The sequence below is a fragment of the Dermacentor albipictus genome, chromosome 3 (assembly GCF_038994185.2).
Source record: "Dermacentor albipictus isolate Rhodes 1998 colony chromosome 3, USDA_Dalb.pri_finalv2, whole genome shotgun sequence".
In the NCBI taxonomy this organism is placed as follows: Eukaryota; Metazoa; Arthropoda; class Arachnida; order Ixodida; family Ixodidae; genus Dermacentor; species Dermacentor albipictus.
This window is the reverse complement of record NC_091823.1, coordinates 155,362,509-155,374,613: the sequence shown is the minus strand read 5'-3', so window position 1 is coordinate 155,374,613 and position 12,105 is coordinate 155,362,509. Positions and strand designations below refer to the sequence as shown.

The following is a 12,105-nucleotide window of genomic DNA, read 5'->3' as shown; positions in this document are numbered from 1 at the left end:
AACACCACCAGCGTTGGTTATCGTGCAAAGAGAATTTAGCAGAAACCACCAACGATGACCATCGTTGTAAGCGAATAGCCCAACAGACTTACGGATGAGCGAGCGAGCGACAGTACCCTCAACGGCTCCTTGGCACCCATCTCAATTCAGTTGCACGAGAGACCACAATCTGCTACGAATTCTCGTCCACCGCATCGTCTGGTTTTCTCCGCAAGGGGGCCAACTCAGCGGACTTTTTCCACATGAGCTCCCGATTCAACGCGTACTTCCTGCGGACTGCAATCAGGAAGCGCCCGAACGTCTGCATTATTCGACGCAGCTCGAGAAGCGGCATTCAGAGTGACCATCCGCAGCGCTGTGAGTTTCTTTTTCACATATTTACACGCTTTGACAGCAGCAAGGCGGCGGCCGCCAAGCTAAGCCTACGGACGATTGCCGAGCTTTGCTCCCCGAGGCCACGCGCCTCGCGCCTCGGCCACGAGCCTCCTGGCCGTGCCCGAGCTATGAGACCGAGCTTTTCGCTTCGTGAACCATCTGCCCGCCGCGTACTGGCCCTTTGAAGGCGGGGTACGCTTCATACTCAAGATGGAGTATCAAGTGGCGGGGGAGGATATCTCCCCGCAAGAGGTTACCCAAGATCAAGGCTGGCAGTCTGCGGGGGCCAGAAGAGCTGGCTCGAAAACACGCACGGCTGACACTAATGCGCTATCGCCCCAGCCGGGAGCGCGACGTGGCAAATCAGGCGGTGCTGCGCTAAAATCCAGAGTGATACGAGCGGGACGAATGCCCTCACTTCCTCGAGATGATATCAAGATTGTGATCAGGCCGCGAGGTGGACTCAATATCTCCAAGATTGGCGTTGTTACGGTGGCTGACGCAATACTCGCCGCCGCTGGCATCAGTCAGGAAGATCTATGCCAAGATACTCTATGCCCGAATCTACAGCAAAATATTATGGTTGCTAGTACTCCCAAGCGCGAGAATGCGACCCGCTAAGTCCGGATGAGGCAGATGCTCATCTCGGGCAAGGTATATGAGCTCAGTGCCTACGAGACGGCCCCGCATTCCACGTGCAAGGGAGTGATCCGCAACATCCCTCTTCAAGACGGCCCTGACATCATCGATGCCAAGATTGTCAACACCAATAATCCACTCGCCTTAGCAGCGAAGAGAATAGCTCAAACCGGCACGGTCATCGTCGCGTTCGACGGGCATCGTGTACCGAACTTTGTCAGGTATGGACCGTTACTCATACAGTGCTCACTCTACCGCAAGCAACTCGACGTGTGCTATACGTGCGGCCGCCTCGGTCATCGCGCCGACGTGTGTCCCAATCCAGCTGACGCTATTTGCCGTGGCTGTGGTGCCCCTAGTCCCGATGAGCAGCATCAGTGCACCCCCAAGTGTATAAGCTCTGTGGTGGCCAGCATCTCACGGCCAATAAGGGCTGTGCTCAAAGATTCAAGGTCCCATACATCGTGCGTCGTCGTCGCAGTGAGCGCGCCAAGATGGCCGGTGGCGTGTCACCGTCCCCTCATCAGCGCTCGGACACTGCGGAACTCGTCCAGGCTTCGTCCACTCCGGGTGCTCAGCGCAGAGGACGCTCCCGTTCCAGGGGCCGCTCGAGAGTCCGTTCCGTATCCAGGGGCAACTCTGCCTCCAGGGCACGTTCCGGCTCCCGCCGTGGGTCCAGAGGACGGGCCTGTTCCCGGGGACGCTCCGGTTCTCGGCTTCGCTCCAGCTCCAGGCCGGGGCGCGACACGTCGAGGCGGACCAGGTCCCGCTTCCGCACGCCCACCGCCCTTAGAAGCAAGTTCACGCTCTCCTGGGCCGACAAGGTTCGAGGGGGACGTGAGGGTCCAAGAGGTGATGACCCGCCTCGCGATTCGCACCACGCACATGAGCTCGAGGAGTTGCGACGAGTTAACGAGGAGTTGAGGAAAGGAAACGCGCAGGTTAGACAAGAAATGTGCAGGCTAGCTGCGGAGATGGCGGAGATTAGGAAACTCGCACTTTCACCCTCCTCGCCGCAACCCCCTTTGGCCCCGGTCGCCATGGATACATCCGAGACATCCCACGCGGCGCGCGCGCCCAAGCGTCGAGCGGTAGAGAACAGAGAGGAAGACGAGACTATAAAATTGCTCTCAGAACTCAAGAATGCTTTCGCTAGCATGCAGGCTAGCTTAGCAAAGGTCCAGGAAGCTATATCGCACCCAAAAATGGGCTTAGGTGCACTCAGTGAACGGATAAGCAAATTAGAGGAGGTCGATGCCAGGAGAGAACCCAGCCCCGCTCCTTCGCAAGTCGCAGCACGACGTCATGTACTAGCACCACCGACGGAGGGCGCGATTCTCAGGGCCGTTCAAGCCTCCTCTCAGCCTAGCCATGGATAGTGCGGATGAGAACTTTAGTATTTGGCAATGGAACTGCGGAGGGTTTCCCAACAAGAGGCCGCTTCTGCAGCAATATTTAAGAACTCTCATGGTTAAGCCCCAAATCATCGCTATTCAGGAAGTTGCAACTAGTACTCCTATCAAACTCGCAGGTTATCTGGTAGTATCCTCACATTCAGGAGGTAGGGGAGTTGCTACCCTTGTCAGCAAAAGGTACAATTGCCTCTCTCGCAACCTCGGCCCAGTTGGTGATAGCATCGAGTACGTCATGACTGAAATCCTCATGAACCCACCCAGAAAGGGCCTCAGAAGAAACAGCCTTTATATCCTCAACGTATACTGCAGCCCCAGCTACCGCAGGGCGAGGGCGAACTCTCTCCTCAAGAGGGCCGTCAGCCTGGCCGGTGGGCACCCCCTTGTCATCGTCGGGGATTTCAACGCTCCACATAGGGTGTGGGGGTACACCCATGACACGCCCAAGGGACGCGGACTGTGGCAGACTGCGATGGAACTGGACTTGACCCTTATCACCGATAAGGACTTCCCCACTAGGAGAGGCAACTCCGCATGCCGGGACACTACCCCAGACTCCTCTTTTGTCAAGAACGTAGGGGAGGTCAAGTGGGTCAGCACGGCTCTAGACCTCGGAAGTGACCACTACGTCATCGAAGTCTCCCTCCCGATAGCTCGCTATAAGACGAGGAAATTCAAGTTGATCGACTGGGACGTTTTCCGCAAGATCAGAGCCGAGCGCGCACCGATGGCGGAGACAGATTTTGAAGGTTGGTGCAAAGGGATAAGGGATGACGCCGCGGCAGCAACCAAGGAGGTCGTCACTGAGCTCGACGTTGACAAGATGGATAGCAGATTGGCCCACCTGCTGGAAGCCAAGCAAGCCCTCCTCACGAGATGGAAGGGGCAGAAGCATAACAGACGGCTTCGCAAGAAGGTTTCAGAAGTTAACAGGGAGATCGAACATCACTGCAAGAACCTGTGTAAGCAACAATGGGATGAGCTCTGCGAATCCGTCGAGGGTCAGCTCAGATCAGGCAAGAGCTGGGGTCTGCTCAAACACCTTCTCGATGAGGGCAGCACCAGATCCAGCCAGAGACGATCCCTCGCACGAGCCATCCACCTCGCTACGGACTCTACCCTGGACGTGTCGATTGTCGACAGGCTCATAGACAAGTGCCTGCCGGTCGCCGATAGCTCTGCCCCTACCCAGTTCCCGGACTACGCGGGGTGTGCGGTGCCGGTGTTAGACCAGGACTTTACCGCGGCCGAGATCCGAGATGTCCTCTTCTCACTCAACGTCAAATCTGCCCCTGGTCCAGATGGCGTCACTAACAGGATGCTGAGGAATCTCGATGATGAGTCGATCGACTTCCTCACTGAAAGGTTAATGAAGTCTGGCGCAGTGGACCGGTCCCCACACAGTGGAAGGCGGCCTGCACGGTACTCATCCCCAAACCCGGTAAAGCACCAGGAATAGAGAATCTAAGACCAATTTCCCTGACGTCCTGCGTTCGTAAGGTTGCAGAGCATGCCCTGCTCAACCGACTCAAGGTGCACATCGAGGCCGATGACATGTACACCCACAATATGATTGGTTTTAGAGCCGGCCTCTCGACACAGGACGCCATGAAGCTGATAAAGCATAAGATCATCAACTGGAGCGCGGGAGATACCAGAGCCATCCTTGGACTAGACCTGCAGAAGGCATTCGACAATATTTCACACGAGTTCATTCTCCAGTCTATTGCCGGCCTCGGGCTCGGGAAGAGGGTCTACGACTTCGTCCGATCCTTCCTCAGCCAGAGAACTGCCAAGCTCAAGATCGAAGGATACCTTTCGCAAGAGATCACCCTCGGTTCACGCGGCACGCCTCAGGGCTCAGTCATCTCGCCAACATTATTTAACATCGCAATGATCGGGCTTTCTAAGGAGCTCGCGAAGATTCAAGGAATCAACCATACTATCTACGCAGATGACATCACCATCTGGTTCGTCGGCGGGAGCGACAGACAAGTTGAAGCCGCCATGCAGAGCGCCATCGATGCGACCGAGCGCTTCCTCCGCCCCACTGGGCTCAGATGTTCTCCATCAAAATCTGAGCTACTTCTCTACAAGAAAAGACCCAATGGTGGCGGCCATAGTGATTGGAAACCGGCGTCCGAAAGCGAAATACGATGTTTCACTGGTGACGGGTCTCCGGTGCCTAGAGTGGACTCACTCCGAATATTGGGGATGTATATCGAGTCTAATGGTTCCAATGCAACCGCACTCAGAAAGATCACCGCCAAGACGGAGAGTGCTCTCGGCCTCATTCGGAGGATCGCCAACAGGCACCGGGGAATCAAGGAAGAAAATCTCATCCGCATTATACATGCTTTTGTTCTCTGCCACCTTTCATACTTGGCGGCCATGCATAATTGGCATGTGGCTGAGAGGAACAAGCTCAATTCACTCATCAGCAAGGTTTTTAAGCTTGTCCTCGGCTTGCCTGCAAGCACCCAAACCGAAAACCTGTTGTAGCTCGGAGTCCACAACACGCTCGAAGAGATTATCGAGGCACAAGAGCACTCACAGCTGCTCAGGCTATCCGGCACCCCGACGGGCCGCAAGATACTCGACGAGAAGGGCCTCAATCCTGTCGACCAGTTCCCTGACGCCATGCGGATTCCCAGCGACATCAGGTCTCAACTGCCCATCGCGCCCCTGCCCCGCAATATGCACCCCGCAAACAACGTCGGCAGACGTCGGGCCAGGGGTAGAGCTCTACTCGAGCATGTCCGGAATAACCACATTGAGGTAAGCTTCGTGGATGCCGCGGCATATGTCCAACAAGAGGCATTCGCCATCTCCATCGTAGACTCCAATTCAAGGCTCACTTGCTGCGCTACGATACGCACTTCAAGGCCCGTGGTAGCCGAACAGGTTGCAATCCCGCTGGCTGTGCTGGATGGTCGCAGAGAGGCAATATATAGTGATTCCAAGGCAGCCATTAATGCCTACCAAACCGGTATGGTCTCCCCCCAGGCCCTCCGCATTCTCCAAAGCGCGAAAAGTATCTCTCCGCGTTCTCTATTTTGGTTTCCCGCTCACGTGGGGTCGATTGAGGGTTCTCCCTCTAACCCTAACGAGGGCGCACACGAGGCCGCGCGAGGACTCACTGACCGCGCCGCCTCAGCAGTCCCTCAGCCCCGCGGGGAACGCTTGCTTACGTTTAATGAGATCACCACGCACTAATATCTCTCAAGACGAATCTTCCCCCTCCCGCACCCCGCCTTATGTAGGACGCGGGCGGTTACCCTTCGACTTTTACGAGCCCGTGCGTACCCTAACCTCGCGGTTTTTCATGCCATATACCCCGAAAGATATCCAAGTGCCGACTGCCCTGCCTGTGGACTAAGGGCAACATTGGACCATGTGTTGTGGGAGTGTGAAGCCATCGGCTCCATCTTCAGCGAGAATATGCGGGCTGCGCTCTTGGGCAGCCCCGATCTCAACGACCAAACCCTGGCCGTACAGAGTGTGCGCGATCGGGCCGTCAAGCTCTGCTTGGCGGTTCCTACGTGGGACTAGCCGGGTGGCGCGGGGTCTCCCCTGCCTCTTCTCTGGACCAAAATAAAGTTACTTCACTCACTCACTCACCCCATCGTCTGCTACTGGCTGGGCACCGCCGGGTGGCTAGAGACACGTGAGACGAACGAATAAGCGAGCAAATGAACGACAACCTCCCTCCTTCTCTGTTCTATTTCTTCGGGGCCATTCTTTTGCCCGAAAACAAGCACCTTTTCCCTCACCTTACGACGACGAATCGGCATAATAGCGGGGTCCCTCCTCTTTCTAGCACCTGCCCGCCATTTGGTTACGTGAGATCTCAAGCACGATGGCACCGCCTCCCCTCTGTCACTTCTAACCTTTCCCTGGGTACGTTCCCTCTACTTCATTGCCCAAAGTCCGACCCCTTTCATGCCACCGAATTACCGCTAAAGCAGCCGAAAGAGTGAAGACTATTCGAGGCAAAGCTATTCGCTTTCAAAGGAAAGAGCAGGTTTGGGATACATTAAAATTGTAAACTAAGCAAGTTGGGGCGTATTCAAGATTAAGTTTTTGCAGTCCTAACAAAGCGCCCACTAAGGAAAGAAGCACACTCGATATGCCCTGAATAGCAACAATATTTTGCTAGTAAAAATATTCGTGTGTATATGGATACAATAACATTATCAGAAGAACCGAATGACATGACATCCAAAGAATTCTACTTGGATGCATAACTGCATTATCAAGGTTACCATAATACTCGCCCTAGCGAGGTACTTAAACTCAGTGTCACAAAGGCGGATGGATGGCAGGCTAGCACATCCCTCTCCTTTCCGTCTGATATGAGAAGCCTCGATTACTTCGCTTGCCGTGAAAGGACCACTGGCTTCACAGAAATAGGTGCACAACAATTTTCACAGGACAGCAGGTAGTCACAACATTCACAGACAGCAGCTTGCAAAGGAAGTAATCGGCGCTTTCTACATCATACGGAAAATAGGTAGGTGTGTTAGCCTACTGTCCCCCGCACTGAGTGACGTTGCGTTTAGTTACCTCACTAGCACGTGTAAATTGTGATAACGGCGATAATGTAGTGATGCATTCATGTACAATGTTTTCGGTATGATGTCTTTCATCTCTTCTGCTAATGTGGTTGCATGCCTATATATGCGAATGTTTTCCAGTAAAAAAACATGGTTCATAGTCAGCGCATGTCCAGCGTAAATCTTCACTTTGTCCTCATTACTGTAAGCGCTGCAAGAACCACAGAAGTTCTGAGATGCATTTAGCATCCATGAATGTCGCTTCGAGCGGGCTTCAGCGGACAAAACCATTGACGCTTTGTTCCTTCCAAAGGCGATTAATCGCATCAGCGCTATTTAGGAACACAACACACCCAAGTGGTATGGAGGCGTCATTCAGTGGCATACTGTCTCCTCAGCCACGTGATGTACCTTCATGACAATTTGAAGCGCCAGCGTGAGCGAACGCCTTTTACCCATTAATTATTCGAAAGACCGTCGTGTCCGGCGATATCTTGTTTGACGAACTTAACAGAAGTTATCATAGCTGCGTTTATCGCTAAACGTGGTTAGCGCCGCTTTACGGCAGCATAAACGGCGGTTTGGCCGCTAACCGCAGTTGACCGCTAAGCTGGCTTGTCAACATCGGCTTAGGGCACACGACGATTCGGAAACGGGCCCAATGGCGCACGGCACATCGAACAAAGCGCTGGCGCTTCGCAAGCATCTTCCCCTCACGCGTTTCATTTGGTCTGCCACGACCAACGGAGGTTTAAATCCTTTTTACTACAGCACGTCACGCGTGGTTGCTTCGTGCCCCGAATTTTCACGCGCATACATCCATACTGGCCTTTCGCCTACGCTAAATAGCAAAACTGCGAGCATTAGTTGGCGGCGGCGTTGCTCAGCCCACTCTGTTGTTCCATGTCCTGGATAGCTTGAACGTTGCGGGCCACAAAAGCCGATTGTCACGGAGACGATGCTCTGGCGGGCGAAGAACCGTCGTGAGGAAACCGACGACAGTTCACCAGGAACCAGACACACAGCGCAATGACGACGCAACAAATAGAAGAAAAAAATTGTAAAGACGCCAATCAGACACGCCATTTCGCCAAAGAAAGAACACATAGCGAAACGTGAACGTCTACTCCTTTTCATACACAGCGGTCCACGCTGTGGAAGCTACGCAAGAAGTTCGGCCAAGAAAATTTATCTTTCCGCGCGTTCCGTCCAGGCTTGGTTGCGTGCCAACAGCGTTCGCTCGCGAGAGCAGACAGGTGAGGCTCCACGCGAGGGGTCTCGAATAAAAAAATCCGAAAAGAACAACAAAAATAAACATGTTCTAACACAACGCATTAGTAGCCGTATACCGCAGTGTGTTTGTTTCTAAGGTTTAATTAAACCTTGTTAAAAAAAGGTTGCACACAATTGCGTTTCAAATCCAGCGAAGTATATTCAAGTGCAAACGAAGCCACTGCAAGAAGTCTCTCTAGCTTCCACAGCGTTGACTGCTAGGCATGGAACTCACTATAGACACGATGTACGAACTTGAAAGAGACAACAGCTTGAGGCCAACGGATTTTGTCGGCCGTAAAAACAACTTTACAGCCGATTGCGACAACCGATTGCAGATTATTTTAAAATTAGGTTAGATAAGGAACTGAAACGCGGAAATCTATGTAACACACTAGTACTCTTAATATGGCAATTTGTTTGCTCAAAAAAAGCTATTGTAATGGGATTTTGCGGGACAGTTATCCAAGCCTGCACGCAAGCGATCACGTGACATGTCATCATGTGGTTAACCGTGAACAGGATAGCTCGTGTAACCTCTGGTGGACTACGGTTGCCAATAACCATGGTTGAACGAGGTAACCACAGTTATGTTTAACCATAGTAAAGCTGCCCTTGTAGCTTGGGTATTAGCATAGAGTTGTTTGCAGTTTACGGTTTAGGGTCTGAATTAGGCCACTGCTAAGAATACTGGGAAATTATAAAACGAAAAAAATTCATTGGTGCAGTTTCAGAATGTTCCCCCGTTTGAATATATGGTGACACTACGTGTTACGACCTAATAAACAAAAAAATGCAAGGGTTTGTGCGAAGAGTAAGTTTCCAGATACAGTCGAATGAGAATTGAATAGCGCTAGGAGGGAATCAAATGCAATGAAATATTGAATACATCTATAACAATTTTCTAATAATCAGCAGCTATTTTTTTACCTTTAGTTTGAAGCAGACTTTAGATTTAAGTATATTTCCATTTCCAGATGCATTGCACGTTATGAAACGTTGTTTAATAAAATAAGAAATGGAGAACTAGCAGCAGATAACTGGTATATTCGCTTAGTGTCCACTCATTAATGATTGTGCTTGATACCTATTTATCCAGATAAAACTGGCTTCCTGTGCTAATTAGTGTGTTTTTATACGTAATGCCTCATGTTTTATTGCAAGTATCAGAGCGAGGAGGAGGACATTTATCGGTATTTCGGTCCAATTTTGTTTTAAGATGCGCCCACTCAGCGATTTGTAACAGTCGAAAACTAATGAAAAATATTCACTGTTATAGATATTGACTATTCGTCCGAAGACCTTATCGACTAGAACCATATTATATTCTTTATTAAAAAAATTGGAACACCCGCCCAACCCGGCGCAATTCTCTAAGTCTGGAAATTCCGCTGCGTGTGAAGGTGTTGGAGTATGAATGTGAAAGTAATTAGCCAGCGGCACGGAACTTGATGGGTCGCGGCTAAGTATAAATATTTAGCCACTCGGAAAAGCATGAGAGCTGATCAGTTTTTCGCATTTAAATGATTTTTATTTCAAGGTAGCGAAATTGACCTGCCCGCATAATAAGCACTGGGAAACACAGAGAAGGGACAGCCCACCATTAGAACCTTACCATGGTGACATCCCAGAGCTCCTCACTCCATCGCACACACTGTATATGTAATCAAACAACAAAAACAAATTGTGGGACTTTACGTCTGCAAAGTGCACAAGTCATAAAGGTCGCCACAGGGGAGCGCGCCGGATTACCTTTCATCAGGTTCTTCGATATACTTCTAAGCCCGCAGTTTTTTTGCTGAATAATGATTCACATTTCAGAGACCAGGCATTGCAGAGAATGACGTTGATTTCACATATTTAGAAGCGCGTTTTCTAGACGCCCGGTCAACTTTGGTCAAATACAAAACATCCGAATGAACAGGCCTTCGTGCTCCTCTCAATGGCTGGACAGCGGAGTGAAGACACCGTTATGCTTTTTTGCTGCCTGCTTGAGCCTTGCTTGCCATTATGGCTCAGTGGGTGGGCGCGAATTCTTTCAGTACACTGCACCGCGGGCCTGAGGTGCACCTAGATTACACACCGAGCTAGAACTGCTAAATCATGGCCACAGTTGCCCCGATCCAGCGTCCTTTCTTAATTTAAGATGCAGTCGAATTCTGACAAGCACGGATTTTCAGACAACCAGAGAGGCCACACAAAAGCCGTGTGGATAAATTGGAGGCGCCAAAGTGGTGAATTCAACAAAGTGGCAAGATTTGACAGCGTTGAAGATAACATCGCTACACTAAGCGAGAACGTCAACGGACCTGAAGTGGCTCTATGTTTTGCCATTTATAACCACGATGCCAAAGAAAGCACAAGGAAAATTTGTTGTTTCTTTTAAATTGGAAATGTAGAAATATTAAATTACAACAGGCTCATGAGAAACATGAAGCAAACATTTGTGTGAATATTCCACCACCTTTACATGTACACACTTCATAATGGTGTGCGTGTTACGAAAGGAGTCAAATTAGCGGTTTTAAAGCGCAGCTCTTAGTCGCCCGTTCCTGCGGCGAGCACCGGCTTTGGTGTCCTCCCTAATAACCGGGCGAACGACCACAGCGAAAAATGCGAGCAATCGCGGAGCGCAGCGGTGGATGAAAAAAGTGGCGAGAACGAAGAGAACGCGAGGAGGAAAGCGGAAGAGGAGGGTATGACGAAAGCGTGAGAAGAGAAACGTAGTATGGCGCACGTTGGGGCTATTTGGTGACGACAGCTACGAGATGGCACCTGAGTAGCGTGCGTTATCTGTATGAAAACAAAGCGCTACACGAGCACAGGTTGTCTGCGGTGGATGCTGTGAATCGCGCCCACGCGTCACCCACGCGTCACCCACGCACTTCCTTTCGCGATCTCTCAATTAGCGAGGTCGTCGCGCCACACTTATCACCGTATGCAGTCTGCCGTGCGAGGCAGAGTGTCTGCGCCAGCCAACATATCACGAAAGTAACACACGTGTACAGCAGCCTTCAAATTTCGTATTATGGATTTTAACAATTGTCGGTGCAAATGCCTCCCCCGCATGCTTTGCCATAAGAGGTACCCTGGGCGGCTCACTTATTTTGTATTGGAATGGCCAACAGCACTACCTACGATAACTGTTGCTTAGAGAAAAAAATCGCCCGCTTTCTGTGTGAGAGTCCCCGCTTCAGTGCGCCCCGGAATGAACTTCGAAGAGTGTTAGATTGTCTTGAAAAACGCCCTTTGTCGGAGGAAAGGGCCCAGGGACACTGACTCAGACCGTTCTCCACACAAAAGGCTTTGAAAGCGTTGTTGCGCTTTTTGAGGACCACGGGTCTTACTTGTCATAGAGACAGCATTTAAACAGTGCCGTGCCGTCCTTTCCTCTATTTTTTCCTTTTCTTTGCTCTTCTTTCCTTTTTTGGAATATCTCTTCCCTGCTATCTTTCATTCCCGGTGCCGCCTTTCCCTACTACGGCCAGGGGGTCTGAGGACTGGCTAACCTTCCTACTTTCCGTCTATTCCTGTTTCCTCCTCCTCCTCCTCCTCCTCCTCCTGGGCGGATTGCGTCCGCATTGGGGACACTGCGTGTGGACAGGAGTGCGTGCGCAGCCGACAATTTGGTGAAGAGAGGAAAGCTGGGGCGACGGCACTGGAGCAATCGAGACGAGTAGAGCAAAGACGGAGATAGTGTGGTGACCAAGCTGCAGCAATGGAGACGGGTAGGGGGAGATGGGGAAAGTGTCTGGCAACCGCGCTCCAGTAATGGAGACACGTTTGGGGAGATGGGGAAAGAGTGTGGCGACGGCGCCTGTGCACGTGACCTGCGCTTTTATGGTTATAAC

At 51.4% G+C, this 12,105-nt stretch overlaps 1 protein-coding gene across 4 annotated transcripts in view; it reads left to right on the top strand.

Annotated features, from left to right (window-relative positions):
• Window positions 1-12,105, top strand: part of LOC135920569 (uncharacterized) — a 150,842-nt gene that overhangs the window by 65,263 nt on the left and 73,474 nt on the right. The window lies entirely within an intron of this gene.